Raw genomic sequence first — 11,228 nt, 5'->3', positions numbered from 1 at the left:
CGAAGCCCGGGTAACCAGCTAGTTAATATTATACTGCTGAAGATGGCTCAACCTTGAGCCGAAACCTACGGATCGGATAGAACGTACGGATCGGATTATACAGGATGTCCCATTTTAATCGATCACCCCCAAAAACTTTTTTATTTGTGATTCTAGAAAGAAATACTTCAAACAAAAGTTGTTTGGTTTGAAGGAGGAAACATGATTTTTACGTGAGTTATGTCGTAGATGTCATCGTTTTCAAGAAATTTTAAAGACGACTAATTTTTTAAATGGAACTTGATTTTTTCTTGAGATAAAAGTTATAGATATTCTGATGATCAGTCATTGCGATAGTAATCCTGCTCAGTACGAGAGAAACCGCAGATTCGGACATTTGGTTCACGCACTCGGTCGAGCGGCCAGTGGTGCGAAGCTATCATCCGTGGGATTATGCCTGAACGCCTCTAAGGGCGTATCCTCTCTAGTCAAAGGTGGCAATGATATCTCTAGGAGTCTTGTGAGTCGAAAGGCTCAAAATAATGTGACACTACTATCTGATATCGAGACGTTTTCAAAACACTATAATAAAGCTCTCTTTCGTTATAGATTACTTGAGATATTTTAAATTTTGTCATGTTAAAATATGAAATATCACGTAAAGTATTCACTTTTTGATTATTTTACCTTGACACTTTTGTACATAAAATAATGAAAAAAAGCAAACAATAAGATTAATTTTTACATTTGCAATTTTGCACAATTGAATGCGTTTACAAAATGCAATCGAATTTTTTAAAATAAATTTTTTCTGTTTTTTTTTACAACAATCAGTTTCTTTCATTATTCTACGTATAAAAATATCAACGTAAAGTCATCAAAAAGTGAATTTAATACTTTACGAAATATTTCATATTTTATATTAAAAATATGACAAAATTTAAAATATCTCAGGAAATCCTTAACAAAAGAGAGCTTTATTATAGTGTTTTGAGAACGTCTCGACGAGATCTACAACTTTTACCTCAAGGAAAAAATCAAGTTCCATTTAAGAAATTAGTTTCCTTTAAAAGTTCTTGAAAATGACGACATGTCAAACCAAACAACTTTCGTCTGAAGCATTTCTTTCTAGACTCACAAATAAAAAAGTTTTTGTGGGTGATTGATTAAAATGTGACACCTTATATATATACACATACTAGCTTTTTCGCCCGCGCTTCGCGCGGGTTCAATAGCTCTTCCTTCTCTCTCTCTCTCTCTTTTCCCTGAATAGTAATATTTATTCCAAAAAATTTTTTTTTGAAAAAAGGGACCTTTTTTAGACAATTTTGTATGGGGACCCCTTGTCCCCGGGCTTAGACCCCTTCCCAAAACCCTCTACAGTCTAAGTTAGAGTATCATTAGTTAGTATACCAAACTTGGTTGTTCTAATTTGAAAACTGTGATAGAATAATAATATCACAAATTAAATTGATCATCAAATTCTAAACGCAACTGCTGCTAATAAACATTCTTTCCCAGCAGACCTTTTCTCTTCGACCCTTTCCCAAAACCCTCTACGGGACAATTTATCAGACAGTAGACGATGTTTTTTCTCCGAATAGTAATATTTACCCCTCAAAAAATTTTTTTTGAAAAAGGGACCTTTTTTAGATAATTTTGTATGAGGGCTTCTTTTTTTATTTGTTTTATTTTTATTTTTATTTCCTCATATTAATTTATTCTTTATCGACACCATCCCCGAAAAATTAGACAAATTTTGGCACCGATTTCCAGAAAATCGGTCCATTAATGAATGAGTAGTTCGCGATCAGATAGACAGACAGACAGACATTAGAAAAATGTTATAACCGGTTTCCCAAAAAAAGATTTTCGTGAAAAATGAAACCAATCGTTGCCATCCCCGAAAAATTAGATTTTTGGGCCCGTTTTCAAGAAAATCGATTTATTTATGAAGGAGTCTGAAAAATTTAAAAAAAAATTGGGCACTGGTTTTAAGAAAATCGGTCCATTAATGAAAAATTAAACCCATCGACACCATCCCCGAAAAATTAGACAAATTTTGGCACCGGTTTCTAGAAAATCGATCCATTAATGAATGAGTAGTTTGCAGACAGACAGACAGACAGACAGACATTAGAAAAATTTTGGAACCGGTTTCCCAAAAAATCGGTAATAATGCGGTTCTCAAAATACGTCTATGGAGTAAGTTAGAGTATCATGAGATAGTATACACTAATTTGAAAACTGTAGATTTGCATAACGGACAAACATGCATACATACATACATTCATTTATATACACGGAAAAAACAACTCGGTTGTAGCAACCAGAAATATTCAGTTGGTACAGATTCAGTTGCAGTAACATCAAGCCTTTTTGCACAAACTGAAAGGCTGTTTACATCAACAAATGCTTTTGATTCGAGGAATCGAAAATTTCTGTTACTAATGTGCTGTTACCACAACAGAATATTCAGCTATACGGAAAAGAAAACTCGGTTGTAGCAACCGAAAATTCTGTTAATTCAGTTTCAGTTGCAGTAACATAAAGTTTTGTTACACTAACTGAAAGACTGTTCACATTAACAAATGCTTTCGGTTGTGGGAACCGAAAATTCGCGGCGCGAGCGGCAACGCGAGCTCGCGCGGCGAGAGGGTTTGGCTCGCGCCCGCTACGCGGCGCATCGCCGGTATACTTTCGCGTAATTAAGATTCAACATCGACCCCTATATCTAGGCAGCTCGGCAGGGTTTCTACAGCGTTCTCAAGTTCGCTCGTGGCGGACAGCTGACCGCCACAGCCTATAACAGCAACTTATGTTTTTGCCATAAGTATACTTGTATCTTCGAGAAAAATTTTCTGCATGCAGATGACGGAAACCATATTTCTAACAACCAAATAACTCGGTAGCACGAACCGCTATTATGGTTCCTATATACGAGAATGAATAGTTAGAATAGCAGAGAGTTTGCTTCCACTATCAAAACATTCGACATTACAAACCGAAATATTGTTGCAATGAACGAGACTTTTATCAGTAGCAGCATTAAAACTCGGTTGAGATAACCGAGTACAATTGTCTCAGCAACGGAAATCTTCCAGAAAAATTTTTCTGTTGCTACAACCGAGTTTTCGTCTGGTTCCCAGGGAACAGAAAATTTCGGTTGCCACAACCGAAATTCGGTTGCACGAACGGAATATTTTTTTCCGTGTATATATACATATATATATGTATATATATATATATATATATATATATATATATATATAGTTCTAGGACATAATCCTCTGGACATATTCTCCCCGGACAAACTCACTCCGGACAAAATCGCCCTGTACACAAATCCCCCGCGGACATAAGTATTCTCCACGAACAAACTCACCCTGGTCGAAATCCCCCAGTATACAAATTCCCCTGGAAAAAAAATTCCATAGCATATTACAGCAGCAAAATATATAGAGGGGTAAAAGCCTTAGTGGTGTAAGTCAAATTTTTTTTAAATACTGACTCGTGTGCATAGATGCAATTTATATATTGTATAGATTGCATCTATGCACACGAGTCAATATCTTAAAAAATTTGACTTACACCACCACAGCTTTTACCCCTCCATATATTTTAATGACAAACACTACCAATAGCTACAAAAAAAAAAAGAAACAGGCAATAATTATGCAATACAAATCGCAAGCTAGAACAAAAAGTTCTGAGCAACGCCTCGAAGATAAAGAAGAATTATCCGTTTCTTCAAAACGTTCAACGACATTTTTCAGGCGAGCATCCAGATCACGGTACTTCTTTTTTTGCTTTGACGGCTCAGTGCCAGAATTACTTTGCTCAATTACGTATTCAATAAGAGACTTACAGCAAGATATGAATAAATTAACAAATTTCCATACCGACAAATTGCATGCTGTGCCTTTGCATTAAAAGCGTGATGCCAACCCTCAACATGGCATTATTTGTTCGGACAGCATTGGACAGCATCACCGAGTATCGACTTATAATGGTTCCACAATTCAACGCTAAATACCGGATCACGCCTCCGATTACGCCGGCCAATTAATCCCACCCACGTGCTCTCGAAATAATCAATAAATACTTTCAATTTATCGATGTTTGCCAAATAATACGGACAATTCACGAGCGCATCGAAACCTGCACGAGCTTTGTCTTCTGGCACAAATGCTAACGCGCCAAATATTCGAACATTAATTGTAAAGTCGCTGTCATCACAATAGTCTTGTTGCAGACCTACTGTCACTATATTCTCTGGTGGAAAAATGTCTCATATTTTCTCAGAAATGTAAGAATTTCTCATATTTTAGATTTATGAAAAATTCTGAATAAATATGTAAAATTCCTCAGATACTTTCAGAAATAATTAGATAAGAATTTTCAAAAAATTTCAGTATTTGTATGTATGAAAATTTCTGATAAATTGCACAGATTTTTTCATATTTATTAAGATTTCTGTAAAGACATGTTAACGGGAAAAATCTGAAATATTTTATTATTATTATAAGTACTTATATAAGAAATTCTTTCAAGTAGCAAAGTAAAAGAAAACTCTTTCAAGTAGCAAAGTAGAAGAAAATAACGTCATTGACAATTTTGTAATTGTACGATTTGAAATTATATAATCAATTGTAACATTTGGTTAAAAAATGCTATTTTTTAACAGATACAATTGTAAATCTGAAGTGTGTCTCACAGAAAAATAATAATTTAACCACATATAATTGATTAATTTCAAAGGACCCCGCACCATTCTTATGGGAAAATGTCTTTCTACGGATTTGGCTAATTTTTGGATATGTTGTAGGTCTCGTCATTCCGAACAAATGTCTCAATGGGCACAACTTGATCCTATGAGTCGTTTCCACGCTATAAGCCCTGGAAGGTCCAGATTTTACATGTAAAGGTTTAAGCTTTTCGACTCGATATATGTGACTCTCGGTCTAGTGTGTATGTGCGTGCGTGCGTGCGTGTGTGTGTGTATGTGTATGTGCGTGCGTGTGCGTGTGCGTGTGCGTGCGCGTGTGCGTGTGCGTGTGCGTGTGCGTGGCGTGTGCGTGTGCGTGGCGTGTGCGTGTGCGTGTGCGTGAGCGTGTGCGTGTGCGTGTGCGTGTGCGTGTGCGTGTGCGTGTGCGTGTGCGTGTGCGTGTGCGTGTGCGTGTGCGTGTGCGTGTGCGTGTGCGTGTGCGTGTGCGTGTGCGGGTGCGGGTGCGTGTGCGTGTGCGTGTGCGTGTGCGTGTGCGTGTGCGTGTGCGTGTGCGTGTGCGTGTGCGTGTGCGTGTGCGTGTGTGGGGGGTGGGTGTGGGTGTAGGTGTAGGTGTAGGTGTAGGTGTAGGTGTAGGTGTAGGTGTAGGTGTAGGTGTAGGTGTAGGTGTGTGTGTGTGTGTGCGTGTGTGTGTGTGTGTGTGTGTGTGTGTGTGTGTGTGTATAATTGCGTAGGTTTATATATGCGAACGTGAGTTCCATGCCATATTAACATATAGTAAAGGCCTCCGCACAATTAAAAATATAAAGAACAAGGAACAGATATTAGCGATTAGGACTAAAGAATCAAGAATAAAGTTGGATGCACGATGAAAAATACAGGTAACAGAAACAGGGAATAACACAGGCAATAGATTTTTAACCTATCGGAAGCCCGTGTGTTAATGCTACACCAGCTTTATTCCTGATTTCTTATTCTAGTCGCTAATATCTGTTCCTTGTTCCTTATATTTTTCATTGTGCGGAGGCCTTAATGCGTCACGCTCTTCCCACTTTGCCGCCTATGTGCAGACAGCACCTAAGCAGCTAGACAGTGTGTATTTGGATTTGATATCAGATACTAAAAAGTATACCATTCAACATGTATAGAGACAGAATTATATAATGTATAGCAGTTATGCAAGTAGGAATATGTAAAAGTGCATATTATAGTAGTTTTTTTTATAAGTACATGATATGATATTATCCCTTACTTGCCACACTGGGGTGCAAATCAACCCCACGACCATTCCCTTAATTTTAAGTACCTAAACCTACGGGGAGCGGGTCTATAGCGACATCTCCCGGGAAAAAATCTCTTATTTATTCATATTAGTTTATATTAGTTTATATTAGTTTATATTAGTAGATACATGATTATATATGATCATATAAGAAATGGAAAATATAATCTTAAACAATATTATATGGCTATATATAAGAGTATATAATTATACATGGCCATATATAAGCATATATGATTATATACTCGGGAAAAAATACCTCTTATTTGTTCATATTAGTAAATATATAATTATATATGGTCATATAAGAAATGGAAATATAATCTTGAACAATATTATATGGCTAAGCCTCTTTAAGTATAACTTTATATAGTCATATATAGTTTTATATACTAGTATATTATCATGTGTGATTATGTAAAAGTATATTTATAAGGTTAAAGATAATCATATATGAATATATACTCTATAATGGATCTATCCATATAAATTTGTATAACTGTTATAAATATTCTTCTAGTATGTTCCCGGGAAAAAAAGATTATATATAATTATATATAAATATATATGATTATATGTGATTATATATGAAATTTGGTGCTTTATATAAAATTATATATAGGTCCATACATCATTATATATGGGCATATATAATTCCAAATATAACTAGATATGAACAATAGATCATATATGCACTCATGTATAGATACATATAAGATTCATATGGAAGTATATATAACCCTATATAAAAAGGATAAAGATATATACTTTATTTACCCCGAGGGGGCCTTAAAGGGCGTTTTTGAAGGGACGTACTTAACCCTATTTAAGTCAAGGGGCAAGGGCGTTTTTAAAGGGACGTACCCAACCCTATCCAACTCATCCATTACCATTACCATTCCCTTTCCTTTGGACCAACGGTTTAACGTCTCTTCCGAAAGACGGAGCCCAGTTTTTCCATCTAGAGATACCTCTTTCCGCTAGATGGGGGGGGGGGGGCAGCGTTTTTGCTGAGAAATTCTCAGTGGCCTAGCGGGATTCAAACCCGGTTCTCCGGATTACGAATCTGGCGCTCTACCCACTAGACCAGCCGTCACCCCATATAACCCTATATTATTATATATGATTATATATAATTATACAGGCGATTAAAATATATTTAAATATATATAAATGTTTCATATACAATTTGACATAATTATATATGAGTTCATATAATTTATATATAAATTATATATAAGAAGCATTTATATATCCATGTATAATAGATTATATATGATTATATATAATCATATATAAACTTTAAATTCGGATTATCCAATAGATGGCATTTGATAGGATTCGTTTCTCGTATTTAAAATTTGACGAACAGTGGTATAAAAACGGTATCAAAAGACACGGCACTGTCTCACGTCAAGCAATGCCAAGTTATAATATATGGAATAAATTATTTCACTTTTGATTCTACAGCTTTTGAAAAAATATACATCTTAATTTATCAATGCTTTATTATTGAAGTTAACTGTTCTTTTTAAATATATATTGACTATATATGGTCATATATAATTATATATATTTACATATATATAATATCATTATATATGTTCATATATGATTATATATGATTATATATAATTATATATGATCATATAAAGACAAAATTCATATATAATGGCATTATATATAATCATATATATATATTTATATATAATTATGTATGTATGTATGTATGTATGTTTATTGCTTCAACAGAGGTATACAGATACCCCGATAGCAAGGGGGGGGCGACGCTTTCGCTTACAATAAATTCAAACAAAAAGCGAAAAAGCTCTTAACATTAAACTTTGGTTAATATAATTAAACAATTTTTTCAGAATTTTCGGGTCTGTAGAAGTGAACATTTTAGTCAGTAAATCGCTGGTTTTTTCGGCATTCATGAAATCGCTCAAATAGTGCGTTCTGTACGGTTCGTAAAGCGGACAATAGAGCATAAAGTGTAGTACAGTTTCTTTTTCGGCGAGATTACAATTTTGGCATATTTGTTGTGGGTCAAGCTTCCCAGTACAGTGCTTAAAACTAAGATTGCAAGTAAATTGATTGGCTAGTCTAATTTGGGTAATAATACGTTTTATAGCTAATGGAAGTCGCATCATGAGGTGTTTGGCCGCAAGATTGTTGATTGTTCGAGGAATCTCGAGCTGGCTAGACATGGATAGAACCCACGAGTTAAAGTCTTCGGTTTTTAAGATTAGTTTGTACTTGTCAAATACTGTTTCAGTTCTTCTTTTCCATGCACCTGGCTCAAAGTTCCCCCACAAATCGCTAGCGTCTGTTTTGTTTAGGAAAGTTCTAAATTGAGAGGCCCAATTGTATTTGTTTTCGCCTTCTATGCTACTAGCAAGGTTTATCAGTCTAACCATACACGCTTTAGGTAAAGATTCATCGTCCTCTTCAAGAATTCTAATGAACCAGTCCCATGTCAGCCGCATCGCTTTATAGGATATTTTCAGTAAACCAAGTTCTAGTCTGAGTACAGCATTTGAAGTGTTCTTTGACAGAAGTAGCAGTCTTTTAAAGAACCAGGTCTGTGCTAGTTCGACAAAATCTTGGTATCTTAGTCCCCAAGCTGGGAAAGCATACAGCAAGGTAGACGTAACCATGCTATCATACAGTTTCCCATATGCGTCCCATGAATCGCATTTTGCGTTCGCGAGGATGGATAACACAGTACTAAATGCTATTTTCGCTTTGTTTACTGAAGCTTGGGCAGCTTTAAGACCCAGAGTAGAACTTGAGATGAGGACTCCCAGGTAGTTGTAGTCAGAGACTACCTCGACAGTTTCGCCTTGGTACTGAATGAAGTTACTATCCAGTTTCTGCGCTCTGCCACCTGATTTAAACACTACGATTTTAGTTTTGGAAACGTTCACTTTTAAGCCATTCCTATCGCAATATTCCTCCAAAGTCTTTAGTTTTTTCCTCAGGTCCGCAAGCGAGTGCGCTAATATTACGGTGTCGTCCGCATAGAGAATCATTATTATATCCAGCAGTCCGTTTATGTTTAGACCGGTCAGCCCTTTGCTTCTAAAAAACTCTTTAATGTCAGCTAAAAACAGAAGAAATAGGTCGGGGCTCAGAGACTCCCCTTGTAAAACGCCTTCGGAAACTGGAAATTCTCTTGACCGAGCTCCCCGACTCTTTACTTGGACAGAGGCTTGATCGTACAATGACTTTATTATGCGGATAAACTTGGTGCTTATACCTTGTCTATAAAGTTTTTCCCAGAGAAGCGCGTGTGATATAGAATCGAATGCCCGTTTAAAGTCGACAAATATGCCGTATACTTTCCCTTCGTCAAGCCTTAACTGAAGTTGGATTGCAGCGGTGAGAGTAAAAATACTTTCCACGCAGCCACGACCTTTCCTGAAGCCCATCTGAGACTCTGGAACGATCTTCAAAATTTTTGTTACAAAATTTAGCCTGTTCTTTAAGATATCCGTGAATATATTCGTTATGCTGTTTACTAGTGCAATCCCTCGATAGTTGGCAGGATCATCTTTGTCGCCCTTCTTGAAGATCATTGTCAGTATCACACCGGACCACAGGATCGGAACCGATTCCGCATCCAATACCTTGTTGTACAGACGAAGGAGGAACATGAACCATTCCGGCGGCAAATTTTTGTAAAATTCGTTAGAGATTTCACCCGGACCCGGAGCTTTGCCATTTTTACTTTTTCTTAACGCTTTTTCGAGTTCGAGTTGTGAGATCGGTTTGTCTAATAATTCATGTCCGGGGCCGTAAAAAGTAAGGCTCGTATCGAGTCGCGGTGTGTATACTGTTTCATAAAATTCATTCCATCTTTCAATTGGTAAACTATGGAAGGTGTTGCGTTTCGGTTTGCAATTGTTTACTGCGGTCCAAAACTCGGATGAATTGTTAAGATTATAAAAACTTTCTTTTATCAACAGAGTGTGTCTTTTTTTGGCGGAATCTAGGGCCTTTCTGTATCGTTTTTTACATTCTAGATATGTTACATTACATTCTTCGCTGAGATTTGAGCTCTCGTAATTTCTAATTGCTTGGCGTAGTTCCGCTTTGAGAGTCACGCAGTTTATATCATACCAAGGTTTGCTCCTGTACCTACTCCCACCGAAACGGATAAACCTAGTCATGTCTGCTATCTCTGCCGACTCAGTTATTGCGAGCATTATGTTTTCATAGAGATTCGCTGGGATATCGTCTGGATGAGTTCTAAAAAGACGGTCTGAGTTAGTCATCGCGTGAAGGTAAAGTTCACAAGAGTATGCTTTCCATTTTATGCCTGCTTGCTGCGGTACTACATTTTCAGTCTCGTCAGTTTGGTTATTTTGTGTCTCGTGCTCGGCTTCGTTTTCACATATGAGTTTAAGTTCTACAGGAAAATGATCAGATAAAGTAGGTGATCCAGCTAAGTCCTGTCACATTTACCCAAACTAAATCGATAACGCTTTTTCCCACAGTGCTGTTAAAAGTCGGTCGGGCTGGTCTGTCGCTAATCGATCTGCCATTAATTAAGAGAAAACCATTTACAGACATAAACTCTAAGACCAGCGAACCTCTTTGGTTTACAAGCCGGTCAGTTGATAACATTGTGTCAAAGAGATTTGAACCTTCAAATATTTCACTGGGTATCAAGTCGCGTTCTCCTACTTTGGCATTAGTGTCGCCACCAATAACGAATAATCCAGGATTATCCCTTTCTCTGATTTCATCAATTAAAATTTGCAACATTTCCAAAATCGATTCAAGTTGCAAATCTGGTTTGAAGTATAAAAATCCTATAATTGCTATCGTATCTGGTAAAGTTGCTCTCACGAATATCCACCATGGACTTATGTCGATGACTTCAGTTGGTATCTGCTTCGTAAGAACAGCTAGGCCTCCGCTGCCCCGTCCTGTGCTGTATTCCCTTAACGCTTCGGCCCAGATGAAGTTGAAATCTTTCAGAGTCAACGGTGGAGTTTCCGGGTTCGCAGTTAGCCAAGTCTCGTAGATACAGTTGATGTCAGAGCGTTTCAGAGTCTCGCTGTGTTCGGCATTCGAAAACCCGTGCACGTTCCAAAAGGTTATCGAAATCTCTTGACTTGTATTTAGTTTTTTGAAGAAACCCTCGGGTACAAAGGCCCTGATGCCGTTGTTCCAGCAGTGGACTGAGGTAGATGCTTCGATTTCTTCAATGTCTCATCATTCTCGTCCCAG

Source organism: Temnothorax nylanderi, unplaced genomic scaffold (genome assembly GCF_030848795.1).
Source record: "Temnothorax nylanderi isolate EJ_2023f unplaced genomic scaffold, tnyl_v1.0 TNYL_tig0257_pilon, whole genome shotgun sequence".
Classification (NCBI taxonomy): Eukaryota; Metazoa; Arthropoda; class Insecta; order Hymenoptera; family Formicidae; genus Temnothorax; species Temnothorax nylanderi.
Note: the sequence above shows the minus strand (reverse complement) of the source record.